The sequence below is a fragment of the Chiloscyllium punctatum genome, chromosome 24 (assembly GCF_047496795.1).
Source record: "Chiloscyllium punctatum isolate Juve2018m chromosome 24, sChiPun1.3, whole genome shotgun sequence".
Lineage (NCBI taxonomy): Eukaryota > Metazoa > Chordata > Chondrichthyes > Orectolobiformes > Hemiscylliidae > Chiloscyllium > Chiloscyllium punctatum.
In genome coordinates, this window is record NC_092762.1 from 66,495,046 (window position 1) to 66,513,197 (window position 18,152).

Below are 18,152 nucleotides of genomic sequence, written 5' to 3' on the forward strand. Positions count from 1 at the left end.
CCGTGTCTCCCTCTCTTCTTTTTCCTCTCTCTTTGTCTTTCTCTGTCTCTCTCTCTCTCTCTCACTCAACACACTCACTCACTCCCTCCCTCCCTCACACCGGGAAATGTGCTCAGTGACGTCACCGCAGCAAAACAATGGGAACCGGCCATCCGCCGCCGGGTCAGGGGTCAAGGCGCAAACAGCCGCCCCCGGGGACGATGGAGCCGGAGAGGGAGGCGCGCGGCGGATGGCGGCGAGGCCTGAGGTACAACACCGTCTGAGGGGGGGGAATAAAAAGAGGGTGGGTGACACGCTGTCATCACCCGCCTGATTCTGTATTCCTACTCTTTTAAAAACTTCGACGGAAACTTTCATCCTGGCCAGGCTCAGCTCTCTGGTTGACCCTTGTGGCTGAGAGGGCCCCAACTTCCACTCCACGGCTTGGAGACAGTGAGGACAGCGGATGCTGTAAGCAAGAGTCAATAAGATGTGAACTAGGAACAGCACAGCAGGTCGGAGAGCTTCCGAGATGCAGAAAAGTCAGCGTTTCGGGCCCGAGATGTCGACGTTCCTGCTCCTCGGATGCTGTCTGACCTGCTGTGGTTTTGCAGCTGTGCAAGTATTGGGAGTGCTGTGTGCAGCTTTGGTCCCCTTACGTGATGAAAAGTGTACTGGCATTGGAGGGGTTGCAGTGGAGGTTCACTAGGTTGATTCTGGAGTTGAGGGGGTTGGTTTTTAAGGAGAGCCTGGGTAGATTGGGATTATATTAATTGTAATTCAGAAGATTGAGGGAGGATTTTATAGAAACATATAAAATTAGATAAGATACAAATAGAGAGGATGTTTCCACTTACAGGTGAAATGAGGACAAGAGGGCATAGCCTCAAGCTTAGAGGGAACTGATTTAGGACTGAATTGAGAAGGATCTTCTTCACCTACAGAGTTGTTAATCTGAAATTCCTAGCCCACTGAAGTAGTTGACACTGTAAACATTTTTAAAGCTAAGGAAATTTTTTCTGAACAATAAAGGAATTAAGGGATACAGTAAAAGCATCTGAGTCCACAAAAAAGCAGCCATGATCTTATTGAATGGTGGAGCAGTCTCGAAGGGCCTGATGGCCTACTCCTGCTCCGAGTTCTTATGTTCTATGTTTTCCAGCTTCCTATTGCCACTCTAGGCGATCAAGCAAACTTCAAGGCTGACACTATAACCCCCACCCTGTTCTGAAGATGGATTCTTGGACTCGAAACATTAACTGTGCTTTTTGTCCATCGATGTCACCCAACCTGCAGAGTTTCACCAGCGATTTCTGTTTTTGTTTCAAGAGGTGTGCCGCACTGTCGGGAATGCCATCTCTTGGATAATGTGTGATACCCCACTCAGTTCTGAAGAACAGTCATATCAGACTCGAAATGTTAACTTTGTTTTTCTCTCAACAGGTGCTGTTGGTTTTGATGTTCCTCCAGCACTTGCTGTTTTTATTGTCCTTGTCTACCCTCTCAGGTGGACATAAAAGATCTTGTGATTGAAAAAAAGCAGAGATGTCCTGGCTGTTATAGATTGGTCAATCAACATTCGTGAAATATTGAAACAAAGAATTGAGGATGCTGGCAATCTAAAACAAAAACAGAAATTGCTGGAGAAACTCAACAGGTCTGGCAGCATCTGTGAGAGGAAAGCAGAGTTAATGTTTTGAGTCCAGTGACTCATCAGAACTGACCTGACTCAAAACATTAACTCTGCTTTCTTCCCACAGGTGCCCACCAGACCTGCTGAGCTTTGCCAGCAATTTCTGTTTTGTATTATTGAAAGATTATTCCATTGTTGGTACTTGTTTGTGGAAACTTGCTATGTGTTAATTGGCTGCTGAGCAAACCTACATCGAAACCCTCAACTTGAGCTACAAATCTTCTCAAAACTTGCTAACTGTTTTTCTCTCCATTGATGTCAGACCTGCTGAGTTTCTCCACATCTGTTTTTATTACAGTACTGACAGCTTTATACTATCATCAAGTGAAATATTGTTTAAAAGTATAAAGTATGCTTAATCATGTTAGTCATTTTTAGTTTTGTGCTTTCTGAAACAAAAACAGCAATTTAGTAAGCAGTCATCAAGTCACAAGTTCAATCTCTTGTCTGGTCTATGTGGTGGTAACTAGGATCATTTTATTTATTTGGCATATTTTCACATTCTTTCCTCACACTCAAGAATGGAGAGTATTGAAAGGGTTTTGTAGCCTGATTAATAGCCAAGGCTATTTTTTTTCCCCTGTGGTCCTGGAGTGGGTCTTGAATCTCATACATCAAAAATCAGAAATTGCTTGACAAACTCACCAGGTCTGGCAGCATCTCTGGGAAGCAAAAAGTTTTGAGCCCAGTGACACTTCAGAACTTTTAGTAGCTAAGCAAACTAGTCTTTATGAGAAGCCAAAGCTTGTTAGTACTGGTGGTGCCCATGGTAGCAGTGGAACATTCCCTTGTTCCAACATTACTCAGCTCTACTCCCCACCCCCAACACACTTTCTCCGTACAACAATGACAATATCACCGCTGCTTCCCTCCGCTCCCCAATTCAGAATTGGAAAAATTTATCAATTTCACTTCCAATTTCCACCATGCCCTCACCTTTAGCTGGTCCATCTCCCATTCCTCTCTTGTCTTCCTCAACATCTCTGTTTCTATTTCTGGGGATAGACTGGCCTACAGATTTACACTACAAACCCACTGACTCCATTACTTATTTCAACTATATATCTTCACATCCTGATTCCACTAAGCACTCCATCCCATTCTCCCAGTTTCCCCATCTCCATTACTTCCGTACTGATGATGCTACCTTCTGTGGGGTGGCCTCAGAAACATCCACCTTTTTTCCTCAAATGATTCCCCACTATCATAGTTGACAGTGTTCGACCCATCTCCTGCACTTCTGTCTTTACCCCTTCCCACTGGTCCTCACTTATCACCCCATCAGCTTCCCCATCCAAAGAATTGGAAGCTTCCATTTCTATCACCTCTAATAGGACGTCACAACCAAACATTCACCTTCCCTCCCTTCTCACCATCCAAGTGAAGCAGAGATTCATCTGTACTTCACTCAGTCTAATCTACTGTATTTACTATTCACAGTGTGGTCTCCTCTACATTGGGGAGATGAAATGCAAACTTGCTGACTGCTTTACAGAATCTGCACTCTGTCCACAACAATGACCCCAAGCTCCCAGTTGCTTGCCACTTCAACACGCTATGTTCTGATGCCAATATTTCTCTTGCTGGCCTCATGAAGTGTTCCAGCGAGCCTCAGTGCAACCTCAAACCTTAACATGAGAAACAAAGATCTTTTAATCATGTAATAATCAAAAACAAAAGAGATATATATCAAGTAAAAAAAACAATGATAATGGTTCATATGTAATCTGCATAGCCTCAACAATAATGTCTAATGTTTTTGCATGCTTCAATTTAACACAACGTGACAAATACATTCAGAAGTTTTTCAAAAATCCATATGTCCAAAGTGCTTGATACAGTCATGATTTAATATCTTTCAAATCAGCGTGGACAAATTGGACTGAAGGATCTGTTTCTGTGCTATATTGACTCTAATCAGCTACCTTATTTGTTCCAACTTGTAGTTAACTAAAAGCAGTCTTAAGATTACTTGGCATAATTTTCAAGGGATTTTTTAACATTTCAACCTCACTATCACATGGACAAATGTAGAAGCAGAAGTGTCTGCCTCATTTCCTGACTTCATAAGGCCCAGAGTATGTGTTCATCAGTTGAGGATAGGGAGAATTTCGTTATCTCCCAATTAATTCCTCAGACTGTTTAAAAAAGGCAATAAGATCAGGTTCAAGTGGAAAATCAATTCATATGACAGGAATATAAGTCATGTCTCCACTTGGATTTGTTCTTTCATCACTGAATGATTGATCTCCGCCAGAAAATAAAAGTATCATTTTGCAACACATGATAAGTAACATTCTACCACCCATGAACATACTTTTCTTAGTGTAATACCTTGCAACTCAAGAAAGTTCATGAACATATGGTCACACATTCAGGAAATTATATATGAACATAACCAATAAAACATTTAGGGTTGCACATTAAAAAGGGCAGAAATTTGTTTAAAATTCACAATCTCAATGCTTAATGTTTTGGGGTAATTCCCAAATTGTGAATGGGTTCTGTTCTGGCATTTGTTTGCAAGTCGATTTGAGTGCAAGTTGGAACACAATGCAGGACAATATAAAGCAACTGTTCGTGAGTACCAGAAATGTTTGTATGTCGCGTTTTCTAAAATTATATCCCTATGTGGGATCGAACCCGTAAATATGAATATTTGTAAATTCACTGTTTTAATTTCTGTGGACTCTATGAAATATGAGAATTTAAGTTATTGATCTGAATTACAATGTTTAAAATATAAGATTCACTTCAAACATGTATTTCTATATATAAAATCACTAGTTCAACTTTTTACATGTTGTCTTTGCCACTTAAATGTTATCATTCCTATTTCAACAGGTTTGCAGAATAATCTGAAAAATGCCCAATTTAGGATTATGGAACAAGAGGAGGTCAACCAGTACCTCAAGCTTGCTCTACATAGATAATCAACCATGATCTAGCAATCTCAATGCCATTTTTCCACCATATCTCCATATCCCACAATGTCATAACTATTTATCATGTCAAAACAATATACAACTAATTAAACAATTTTGAAATGTAGTCACTGTTCTAAGGAAGAAAACATATTGGGGGAAGGAGGATGTAAAGGAGTAATCTCTATGAAGTAGTCTGTAGATGTGTAACCTAGATGAGGGGATCTGTGGTCTGTTATCAATAGACAGAGTCCCTATTATTGGAGTTCATGTAAAGGTGACTATAAGAGGGGTTGTCTCAACTGGTTTGCATGAGTGGTGGTCTTTGGAGAGTAAAGGGTTAACTTCCAAATTACAAATTGCTTTGGAGTTCACACTCCTGATATAATGGTGTACTATGTCTATTATTATGCTGAACTTGGTCTAACTTTATATAATGAGACTTATCAATTATTTTTATTTATTCATTCAGAGCAGGTGAGATGTCATAGCTTTGAAAAGCATAAATCCTGTCATAAAGCAAAAATAGGACGTTATCTGCTCCATCCTTTGGCTATTATTTGAGTGAGGATGTATGCGTGGATGGAAGGGTAAATAAGCAACACATATTCTTGGAGATGCAACAAAATAGTGTTTTGTATTTCCAAAAAATTAATTACCTTAAGGTGATGTAATGGTCTTGTCACTATCAATCTAGAGACCTGGTTTTGAATCCCATATCATGGTGGAATTTGAATTCAATAAAGTCTGTAACTGAAAGGCTAATGATATCAATGAAACCATTGTTGATTTGTGCAGGAAAAACCTACAGAATCGCCTTTTAGATCGGGAAATCTGATGTCCTCACATGATCTGGTCTATGTGTGACTCCAGACACACAGCAATGTAATTGATTCTTAACTGCACTTTAAAATGGCCTAACAAACCATCACATCTTAAAAAGTCTCAAAAAAGGAATGAAAACAGATGGACCAGACTAGGTGCCGAATATAAAAACTAATTGCTCTTACAACTCTGCAAAGTCCTCATTGCTAACACCTAGGGAAAGTTGAGAGAGCTGTATCACAGACTAGTCAAGAAAAAGCCTCACATAGTCATACTCAAGGATTCAAACTTTACAATGTCCAAGACAACACCTTCACCATCCCTGGGTATTTCCTGTCCCCCTGGCAAGACAGATTTAATTGAGCAAGTGACACAGTAGTATAGTCAGGAGGAAGTTGCAATGGGAGCCCTCAATGTTTATTTTGGAGCTCGTGAGCCCAGGTCAAACATGTACAAAGTGACCTTCTGCTGATTATGACCTAGTGCAGCCACACAGCCATCAGTTGATGAATCAGAACTACTTCATGTTGAACGTAACTTGGATAGGACTGACAGCAACAAGGATATAGTATGTACTCTGCCTGGTGGACTTCAATGTCCATCACCAAGAGTGATTTGGCAGCACCATTACTGACAGCTGATCATGTCTTAAAGAACATAGCTGAAACAGGTAAAGTAATCAATAAGTAGTTAAGAACATACTGGATTTCATTCTCGCCAATCTGCCTGCCACAGATGCAAATCTCCATGACAGTATTGGCAAAAGTGACCACTAGCACTGAAACACAATCAGCAACTTCATGGCTTGAGATATTCCTTCACTCAACTATTACCATCAAGGCAGGGTTTAAATCCTTGTTCAATAAAGAGTTCAGGGAAGCATGCAGGAGAGCACACTTAAAAATGAAGTGTCAGCTTGGGGAAGGTGTACTTGCATATCAAATGATGTAAGCAGCAAGTGGTAGGCAGAGCTAAGCAATTTCACAAACAATGGATGGGATCTAACTTTGTAATCCTGCAAATATGAAGTCCTGAATGGTAGTGGACAATTAAACAACTCACTGGAGTTCCACTCCTCTGGAGCATCCCTCCTGTGACAAATGCAACTCTTCGGCCAATATTGTTAATTCCCTGTGTGATACCAAGAAACAGCTGGAGCTACTGGATACTACAAAGGCTATAGGTCTTGACACCATTTCAGCAATAGTACTGAAGATATGTGCTCTGGAACTTGCTGTGCCCCTAGCCAAGCTGTTTCAGTGCAGCTACAGCACTGGCATCTAACTTACAATGTGGGAAAAAAGCCTCGGTACACACTCTTAAAAATCACACGATACTAGGTTATGGTCCAACAGGTTTATTTGGGAGTACGAGCTTTCGGAGCGCTGCCTCTTCATCAGGTAGCCAGTGGGACAGGATCATCAAACACAGAATTTATAGCAAACAATCATAGTGTCATGCACTGTGATCTTGCACCTGATCATGCATGCACCTGATGAAGGAGCAGGGCTCCAAAAGCTTGTATTTCCAAATAAACCTGTTACCGTTTAAATACTTGCAGAGGATCAAGAAGCTCACTTCAACTTGTAACCCAAGATGGGTAACAAATGTTGGCTCAGCCCACAAAGCTCACTTGCTATGAATGAATAAAATTATATTATAGTTACTGCACTTTGAACACACACTTATGTAATAAAACTTTGAAATTTGTTGTTAAACAGGCATTTCAACTGCCATCTTGTATACACTGGTCTTCTATGCAGCAATGAGTTGAATTGCCAGTTAATTTGTGGTTTTGGAAAGAATGTTAGCCAGGATACTAAATAGTCTTTGAAGGGTGCAGGAGATGTTTGATATGCACCTCAACCACTGGAAAATGTACTTCTACAACAGCACCATAGTTTACGGAAATTTAGTCTGTTTATGCTTAGAGTAAGTAAATACATCTCAAAATTGAGAAGGAAATTAGACACCAATGTCAGAACCAAGTCTGGCATGAAGGGGTTACATCCAATGTCATTTTGCTACATCAATTCCTGCATCATCTGATATTTGGACTTGCACAATTTGCTGTGGAGTTTTCTGGTGAGGTACAAAAAACTCTTCTTGACCTCAAGGCTGTATTTGAAAAAAGTATGGCATTAAGGGGATCTAGCAAAACCAGAACCAATTAGTGAAAGCTTTGCTGGTGATGGTCTGAGTTAGCATAATGAAACATGGATGTGGTTGTTGGAGGCAATGGCCTGTATCTGCACTGCAGGAATTCTATGATCTCAGCTTCAGGATATCACTGTGGAAGTTCGTTTGGGTAGTTTCCTCGGTGCATCCATCTTCAGTTGCTTCAATTGCTGTCCTTCCACCATAAGGTGAGAAGCGAGGGTGTTAGGTGATGATCATATAATATTCAGTAATATTTGAGACTCCGCAGTTAGTGAAGCAGTCAATGCCCAAAAGATTCAAGCTCAACATTCAGGTTTGCGCTGATAAATGGCAAGTAGCATTTGCACCACACAAATGGTGGGCAATTACTATCTCCAACAGAATTTAACCATCATCCCTTGACATTTAACAGAACTACCATTGCTGAAACTACTATCAACATCCTGGAAGGTTACCCTTGACTAGAAACTGAACTAAACTACCCATATAAATCCTTTGGCTATAAGACCAAATCAGAGGCTAGCAATCTTTCAGTGTGTAGCTCATCTCCTGAACACCCCAAATGCCTGTCCACTTTCCACAAGGCTCAAGTCAGGAGTGTGATGGAATTTTCTGCACTTTTGTGAATAAATGCACAATTCCCAAAAATACTCAAGAAGTTTGACACCATGCAGGACAAAGCAGCCCACTTGATTAGCACCACATCCACAAATATTCACACCCTCTACCACCAACACTCAATGGTAGCAGAGTTTACCATCTACAAGATGCACTGCAGTTAGTCATGAAGACTCCTTAGGTAACAACTTCCAAACTCATGACCATTGCCATCTGGAAGGCAAGGCCAACACATATGGGGACACCACCATCTGCAAATTCCTCTCAATGCCACTCACTGTCCTTATTTAGAAATATATAGCTATTCCTTCAATGCCACTGGATTAAAATCCTGAAACTCCCTCCCTAATAACACTATGGAGGCAAATATATCAAATGGATTGTAGAGGTTCAAGCACACAGCTCACCACCACTTTCTCAAGGGTAACCCAAAATGGGAAACAAATGCCGACTCAGTCAGCAAAGCTCACTTGCCATGAATGATTAAAAATAAATTATTTTGAATTATCATTAATGCACTTTGAACACACGCCTATGTAATAAAACTTTGAAATGTTATGTAGGAATTTCAACTGCCATTTTGTATACACTCCTCTTCTATGCAGCAATGAGTTGAGTTGCCAGCTAATTTGCAGTTTTGTAAATAATTTTAGCCAGGATATTAGGAGGACTAAATAGTCTTTGAAAAGTGCAGGAGATGTTTAATATGCACCTGAACCACTGGAAAATACAAACCAGATTACTGTTTCAGCACTTCTACCATATTTTATTGAAATTTTAGTCTGCTTATGTTTAGAGTAAATTAATATATCTTAAATTGAGAAAGAAATTAGGCACCAGTGTCTGAACAAAGCCTAGGATGAAGGGGATCAGACCAGAATCAGGTTGCTACATTACATTTCAGGGTCATCTGATATTTGGATTTGCACAATTTGCTCTGGAGGTTTCTACTTCAGGGCAAGTAAAGACTGGGATAGTTGGTTCAAATCTTATTGAAACCATAAATACTGGTGTGAAAAAAAGATGCTTTCAAATACCAGAGATCTGAATGGGAAAGCCTCTTCTTTGGACACACATTTTGATACCAAGGAATTGAAAGTAAAGTGAACAAGAACAGAATCTCTCATAAGTAAAGCATTTGAATTCTAAACTTTTTCATAAAATATTTTTAAATTTTCAAAGTAGTTTCATGTTTTATTTTTGGTATATTTGTTTGATCTGTCAATTCAGATTCCATTAAGTCAGTGAAACAGAGGTGAAGCCACCATTCTTGTGGATAAAGTTTATTATCTATTCAGTCTTCTATGACCTACACACCAGTCCCACCTGTTCAGCCTTTTTAAAAATATTTTTACAAATTAAACTATCACCAAATCACTTATGTCACTAACTAAAGTACCAGTAAACCAGCACTACCCACCAGGGGCAGTACTATAACAACAAAAAAAAGAGGATGTGAAGGGGGGAGGGATCGAAATTAAAATGAAACTGGAAGGGGAAATAAGGCACTCCAGTGTCTGTAGTACCCACTTTTCTCTAAATACCTGAAGGATGTTGGTGGACATTACATCCTCCCTCTCTAAGAACACCCAGGCATGAACATAACCACAGAAGAGAGACAGTTGGTCAGAAACTACAACCTCTTCCATGGCCTGCTGCCTGTCCTGTTCCCCCTATTATGTACTATATCCAGAGGTACTTTCACACATAGTTCCTTGAAAGTAAGAGTTGCAGGTAGATAGAATAATGAAGAAGGCATTTGGTATGCTTTCCTTTATTGGTCAGAGTATTGCATACAGGAGTTGGGAGATCATGCTTCGGCTGTACGGGATTTTGGTTAGGCCACTTTTGGAATATTGCTTGCAATTCTGGTCTCCTTGGATGTTGTGAAACTTGAAAGGGTTCAGAAAGAAATTCACAAGGATGATGCCAGCGTTGGAAAATTTAAGTTATATGAGAGGTAGAATAGGCTGGGGCTGTTTTCCCTGGAGTGTCAGAGACTGAGGGGTGACCTTAAAGAGCTTTATAAAATTATGCAGGGCATGGATAGGATAAATAGACAAAGTCTTTTCCCTGGGGTGGGAGCATCCAGAACTAGGAGGCATAGCTTTATGGTGAGAGGGGAAAGATATGAAAGAGACCTAAGGGGCAATTTTTCACACAGAGGGTGGTGTGTGTATGGAATGAGCTGTCAGAAGAAATGGTGGAGGCTAGTACAATTGCAACATTTAAAAGGCATCGGGATGGGTATATGAATAGGAAGGATTTGGAAGGATATGGGCCGGGTGCTGGCAAGTGGGACTAGTTTAGATTTGGGATATCTGGTTGGCATGGACAAGTTGGACTAAAGGGTCTGTTTCTGTGCTGTACATCTCTATAACACAACTTTTTTTACACACCAACTTACTCGTGTTTCCAATCAAGCAAAACAATTTACAAGTACAGTACTGCCAGTTTGTTGCTGGTATTCAATTTATGAGGACTGATCTCTTAGGTGCCTGACCTTTGCCGTCAGTGTGTTACAGGTCTATTTCAATTCATTAGGGAATGGTTGTTTCATTGGCTGGTTGCAGCCTGTGCGTTACTCTTTTGTTTTATTTTGAGAAAAGGACTGTGCTGATTTTGTGGCAGGGTTTATCCCTTACACTTGGTTTTTTTAGTGGCTGCACTTTTTTTTTGCATGTGTTTTCACTTTTTGGTGTTTGGACTGAACCCTTGTGAGTCAACTGTACCTTTCCAAAAAGCAAAAAATGAAACCAGATTGCAGGTTTCTGCACATCTTCTGAAGTGAGGTGAGCCGTATCTAATTCCAGGTAAATAATTCATTTTTATGAAGGATTTGTCTGCCAGGAGAAACAAGTTAAATGTTAGAAGGTTAGTCAGCAGTAAGATGGAAACTTAGCTAGATTTTTTTCAATTAGAGAGCAAAAGATTAATTGAAGAAATTACCATGAAATATGTTAAATTGGTAAAAATTGATTCAAAAGGTGTTCAGTTGTGTTTGCTAACATGTCTGGGTAGTAAAAGAAAAAAATGTGTAAATTGATTCAAGGCACTTTTGGAAGTATTTCAGAAGAATAAGGAAATTAATGGAGAAGTTAAGAAAACAGTTAACATAGCAATTATAGAAACATGGCTCAGGGATGGACAGAATTGGCAACTTTATGTTCCAAGATACAAATGCTACAGGAATGACAGAAAGGGAGGCAATGGGAGGAGGGGGGAGCGACGTTTTTGATAAGGGATAGAATTACAGGTGTTCTGAGGGAGGATATTCCCAGAAACATATCCAGGGAAGTTATTTGGGTGGATAAGAAATAAGAAAGTGATGATCACCTTATTGGGATTGTATTACAGACCCGTCCTAATAGTCAGTGGGAAATTGAAATAAATTTGTAAGGAGATCTCAGTTATCTGTAAGAATAATAAGGTGGTTATGGTAGGGGATTTTAACTTTTTAAACATAGACTGGGGACTGCCATAGTGTTAAGGGTTTAGATGGAGAGGAATTTGTTCAAAAAAAAAATTGATTCAATATGTGGATGTACCTACTAGGGGAGGTGCAAAACTTGACCTACACTTGGGAAATAAGGCAGGGCAGGTGACTGAGATGTCAGTGGGGGAGCACTTTGGGGCCAGCAGCCATAATTGTATTAGTTTGAAAATAGTGACGGTAAAGAATAGACCAGATGTAAAAGTTGAAGTTCTAAATTGAAGGAAGGCTAATTTTGATGGTATTAGGCAAAAACTTTCAAAAGTTTATTGGAGGCAGATGTTCACAAGTAAAGGGACAGCTGAAAAATGGGAAGCCTTCAGAAATGAGATAACGAGAGTCCTGAGACAGTATATTCCTGTCAAGGTGAAAGGAAAGGCTGATAGGCGTAGGGAATGCTGGATGAGTAAAGAAATTGAGAATTTTGTTAAGGAAAAGAAGGAAGTATATGTCAGGTATAGACAGGATAAATGAGTGAATCCTTAGCAGAGTATAATGGCAATAGGAGTATACTTAAGAGGAAAATCAGGAGGGCAAAAAGGGGACATGAGATAGCTTTGGCAAACAGGGTTAAGGAGAATCCAAAGGGATTTTATAAGTACATTAAGGACAAAAGGGTAACGAGGGAGAGAATAGGGCCCCTCAAAGATCAGTAAGGCAGCCTTTGTGTGGAGCCCAGGAGATGGGGGAGATATTAAATTGAGTATTGTGCATCAGTATTTACTGTGGAAAAGGACATGGAAGATATAGAAGGTAGGGAAATAGATGTTGACAAATTGAAAAATGTCCATATTACAGAGGCGGAAGTGCTGGATGTCTTGAAACGCTTAAAAGTGGATAAATCCCCAGGACCTGATCAGGTGGACCAGAGAGCTCTTTGGGAAGCGAGGGAAGTGATTGCTGGGCCTCTTACAGAGATATTTGTATCATCAATAGTCACAGGTGAGGTGCCGGAAGATTGGAGGTTGGCAAACGTGGTGCCACTGTTTGAGAAAGGTGATAAGGACAAGCCAGTAGTGGGCAAATGTTTGGAGGGAATACTGAGGGACAGGATGTACGTGTATTTGGAAAGGCAAGAACAGATTATGGATAGTCAGTATAGCTTTGTGTGTGGGAAATCGTCTCACAAACTTGATTGAGTTTTTTGAAGAAGTAACAAAGAGGATTGATGAGGAGAGAGCAGTAGACGTGATCTATATCGACTTCAGTAAGGCATTTGACAAGGTTCCTCAGGGGAGACTGGTTAGCAGTGTTAGATCTCATGGAATACAGGGAGAACTAGCCATTCAGATACAGAACTGGCCCAAAGATAGAAGACGGGGGGGGGGAGGTTGTTTTTCAGACTGGAGGCCTGTGACCAGTGGAGTGCCAAAGATCAGTGCTGGGTCCACTACTTTTCATCATTTATATAAATGACTTGGATGTGAGCATTAGAGGTATAGTTAGTAAATTTGCAGATGACACCAAAATTGGAGGTATAGTGGTCAGCAAAGAAGGTTACCTCGGATTCCAATGGGATCTTGATCAGATGGGCCAATGGGCTGAGAAGTGACAGATGGAGTTTAATTTAGATAAATGCGAGGTGCTGCATTTTGGGAAAGCAAATCTCAGCAGGACTTAATGGTAAGGTCCTAGGTAGTGTTGCTGAACAAAGAGACCTTGGAGTGCAGGTTCATAGCTCCTTGAAAGTGAAGTTGGAGGTAGCTAGGATAGTGAAGAAGGCGTTTGGTATGCTTTCCCTTATTGGTCAGAATATTGAGTACAAGAGTTGGGAGGTCATGTTGCAGGTGCACAGGACATTGGTTAGGCCACTTTTGAAATATTGCATGCAATTCTGGTCTTCCTATCAGGAGGATGTTGTGAAATTTGAGAGGGTTCAGAGGAGATTTACAAAAATGTTGCCAGGGTTGGAGGATTTGAGCTACAGGGAGAGGTTAAATAGTCTGGGGCTGTTTTCCCTGGAGTGTTGGAGGCTGAGGGTTGACCTCATAGAGATTTATAAAATCATGACAGGCATGGATAGGACAAATAGACAGTCTTTTCCCTGGAGTGGGATAGTCCAGAACTTGAGGGCATAAGCTTAGGGTGAGAGGGGAAAGATAAAAGAGACCAAAGGGGCAACATTTTCATGCAGACAGTGGTACTTTTATGGAATAAGCTGCCAGAGGAAGTGGTGGAGGCTAGTACAGATGCAACATTTAAAAGGCATCTGGATGGGTATATGAATAGGAAGGGTTTAGTGGGATATGGGCCAGGTACTGGCAGGTGGGACTAGATTGGGTTGGGATTTCTGGTCGGCCTGGACGTGTTGGACAGAAGGGTCTGTTTCCGTGCTGTGCATCTCTATGACTCTAGGACAGTTGGGGATAATGACTCAAAGGAACTGATTTTCACCAAGATTCTTATAGAACCTTTAGTGACAGCTTTGAGATGGAATGGTTCACTAAACGTGGCTTTTGCATCATCATGCAATTTTTACCAGCAATGGGGAAGGTGATGGAAAGTCTGTCTGCCCAATATGGTGCTACTCTGAGTAATTATGGCCATCCCCATGACATGGTCTCTGCCTTTCGTCAGTGATTCCTCTTTGCTGGACTCTGCCTGACTGGCTCCAGACCCCATTAAACTAACTTTGAAGGCACACATACTATCCAGGTGCTCCCCCAGCAGTGGTGCTATTGGTCTGTAACTGCACAGGCTCTTGGGTGTGGACGGTCATCAATATTCCCTTAGCCCCTTAACTGGATAATAGTAAAATGTAACAGTAGATCCTGTCACCTCCCAAAGTGGAGTAACCTGTACTCCTCCCCACTCCTCACCTTTTGGTTAGATTTGCAAGATCCCTAGCACCTCAGAAAATTCAGGCCTTATGGTCAACAAGATTTTCCTTAAATACTTAAATTGTGTTTATTGATTTAAACTATGTTCAAATTGGTATGGTGAAGTAGCTTCATAATGGAAACAATTTGCACACGTCTTACTCAAATATTGACTCCATTCAAGGTGCAAGAAGAGTGTATAAATTTAACTCAATAGTTTTCAATGATTGTTATGTAGTTTCCGTCTATGATGTGATGGCAACAAGATACTAAAACTAATTTAATTATTTTAATAAAAATAAAAGAACTGCAGTTTCTATAAGAAAGAAAAACAGAAAGAAACTCAGAAAGTCTGGCAGTATCTTCAGAATGTGCTGCAGGATGGTCATTGGACCCAAAATATTAACTTTGCTTTCTCATCAAGGATGTGCCAGACCTACTGAGTTTCTCAAGCAATTTCTGTAAATTATTTTTCAGGTTCCCTGTTTTATGTACTGAATAGGAATTAATATTTCATTTACTGAATATTGAAAAACACTCCTGCTACATTTCAGAGGCTTATGAAACAAGTCATACCTGATGTTTGTAATTGTGTAACTTATTTAGATGACGTTGTGGTATATGGTAATACATGAGACCAGTAGAAGGTCAATACAAAACAAAATTTGTAAAACCTAGGTTTCTTTATTTGGATGGCTTAGGGTTTAATGCAAACTCTCCAACTTGCCCACCCATGAATCCACAGAGAAACTAAATCAATGATAGCAAAAGGATTTTACATGAGAAATTGTACAAGTAAAAAATGGAGAGGGAAAATCTAAATAAACTAGTTATTAAGGCAGTGATTTTTTTTTGTCTTTATAGATATTCAGAAGAGAACTTGTCAAATGGATCAGTTTACGGTCTGCTAATTATGTGGAAAATCAGCCAGAGCAGACCAGACAAACAGAACACAACCTATTTGGTCTGTGATGCTTGGTGATTGAGATGCCAGCATTCATTTGTAAGAAAGGTTGAATACAGACTAAAGTCGATTTGGTAATTAGCTTTCTTTAAAGTTTTTTTTGTCATAACTTGAATCTTCGAAGAAACAAAAACAAAAATTGCTGGAGAAACTCAGCAAGTTCAGCAGCATCAGTGGAAAGAAAACAGTTAATATTCTAGTCCTGTGACCCTTCTTCACCACATATCTCCAGCATCCACACTTTTTTCTTTTATGTAATTGAATCTTGGAAGTCTATCCTCGAGCTGCAATCAGTTTATTTTTCTTAAATATATCATAAGGTAAATTACAGTTTGATTAATTTCTTTGTATCTTCACTAGTAGCTTTAATTATATTAAAATATCTGATTTGAGATGAGGAAAAAATGACATTAATTTATTACTAATTGAAAAGAAGTTGAAAATATTTACTATTTGTGTAACTGTTACAAGCACGTAATAACTGAGGATTCACTTTGTACCTATGCCGTAAATTCTTGCATTTCTTGACCAGTAGCTTAACTGGATCATTCACATGAATACTGTGGCTCTAAGAGCAGTTCAGAGGCTAGAAATCCTGTGGTGAGTAACTCACCTTCTGGTTCTCCAAAGCCTGTTCACTCTCTTAAGATACAAGTCAGGAGCTTTATGGAATACTTTTCACTTGTCTGTACAAGTGCAACTTAAGAAAATCTCATGAAACTTATCACCAGTCTGGAAATAGGTGACTATTTGATTGGAACCCCATCCAAAACCTGAAACTCCCTTTACCACTGACACAGTAATAAGTGTGTCCCGTCTACAAAATGCATTGTCACAACTCACCAAAGGCTCCTTCAACAGCATCTTCCAAACCTATGATTTCTAGAAGGATAAGCGTAACAGAGACCCATCCTGACTTGGGAATGTATTTCTGTTCCTTCCCCCTTGGAACTATACCACGTGGACTACTGTGAATCACCTTCTCGAGTGTGGATAGGCAACATTCCATTTCATTTTTTAAGGCACCTCCCTCACTTTAGCTGACTTACAAATAAAAACAAGATAAATATACAATCAATGAAGATATTTTTTCTGAACCATCCTTCAACATAAGTAGATCTCCCAACAAATGGGACACAATGCAATCAGTGACTGAAGTTAATTAATGAGCGAAGTTAATCAGAGTTCTGAAGACGGGTCACTGAACTTGAAATGTTGATTCTGCTTTCTCTCCACAGATTCTACCAGCCTGGTTCAGTTTCTCCAGCAACTAGTTTTTGTTGCAAATTAAGATATGATATGGGAGAGCGTACACTTTCCCATCAATTCCGATTCGTTCTGTTTTTTCAGTAAGATTCAAAAAGCTGGAGACAGCAATATACATGCTAATTAATTGATATTTCAGAATGTTCATCTTAAAATGAGAAAGAGCATAAGATGCAGCTCTACAATATAAAAACCCACAAGAACTTCCTGGAAGTTATGAGCAATATCTCATCCATGCTCTTCACAGCACCTCTCTTTAATGATTGCTCACTGACTGAATTATTCAGCAAAAGTTTCCCTAATCCAAGTGTTAGGGAAAATAGCAAGGATCCCTGTCAGAAAGGCCTCCTGACATATTCCCATGATCAGGAAAATTTCCCAGAGATGATTCGGAATGTGGATTGGCTATCTTATAAACAGAGGCAGGTAACCAATTGAAATAATTAAGACTCCAATTAGAGTTCATATGACATTTTGTGAGTCGTCGGAGGGCTGCCCATTAATGAAGACAACCTCCTTATGCCAGACTGGAATTTCAGTCTCTGAAGAATAGGCTGCTAGCAGGAACAGCTACACTCACTGCCAGACACTGCTGCAGGATGGATTCCACTCCCCTGCAAGCAGCCACCTCTGAATTTGTATTTTAAATCTTTGGCTCAGAGTGCTTTTGATTAGAGGTTCCGTATCTGCCTCCTTAGCAATGGAACTGCGAAGGCTCAAGCTACTGACCAAATAATTGGACTGGCAGCCTTATCACCTTCCTTAATTAAATTGCATGAAAGGAAAAAAGCAGCTCCCAGTTCACCTTCCATTTGGTCTTGATGTCAGTGTCCTGAAATCTACAGGAAAATTCTGCCTTTTATGCCCATCTTTATATTACATAGAAACCATAAAACATCCTCTAATTCTTGTGACCTTTAGGTCATCAACAGATAACTAAACATTCACAGTAAGTGGGATATCATCCTGGTAAATATCCTGTTCTATTTTTTCCAAGTTTAATTTTCACCAGTGTTATTGTGATCTAAAAAATATACAAAGTTTGCTTTGGCACAAAGATTAGTGGCACATTTAGTGTAAACAGAAACATAACATTGTGAAATGGTGCAACTACACGAATTTTAATGCAGGCAAGTATCAGGTCATCCATTTTAGTCCAAAATGTGTAATGTCCAAGTCATATCTAAATGTGAAAAGTTAGGAGAAAATGCAGGAAAACAGATTACTGCCAGGTAAACAGCTACAAAAAGAAGTCAAACAAGCTAACTATTAATCTTGAGTTAGAAGGCTATAGTAAAAGAAAGAAGTTGTGTCACTTGCATTGTCACAATTGAGTGTTTTTGAGATTATAGTTTGGAACCAAACCTTTCCATCTACTGTAAATGAAGGGGGATATAATATCTGTTCTGAA

At 39.8% G+C, this 18,152-nt stretch overlaps 1 long non-coding RNA gene across 1 annotated transcript; it reads left to right on the top strand.

Moving 5' to 3' along the window:
- On the top strand, nucleotides 1-15,553 carry LOC140494652 (uncharacterized). The gene is made up of 2 exons (XR_011964022.1): nucleotides 1-247; nucleotides 15,376-15,553. It is a non-coding gene; the product is annotated as an uncharacterized lncRNA (long non-coding RNA).
- The last annotated feature ends 2,599 nt before the right edge of the window (nucleotides 15,554-18,152 follow it).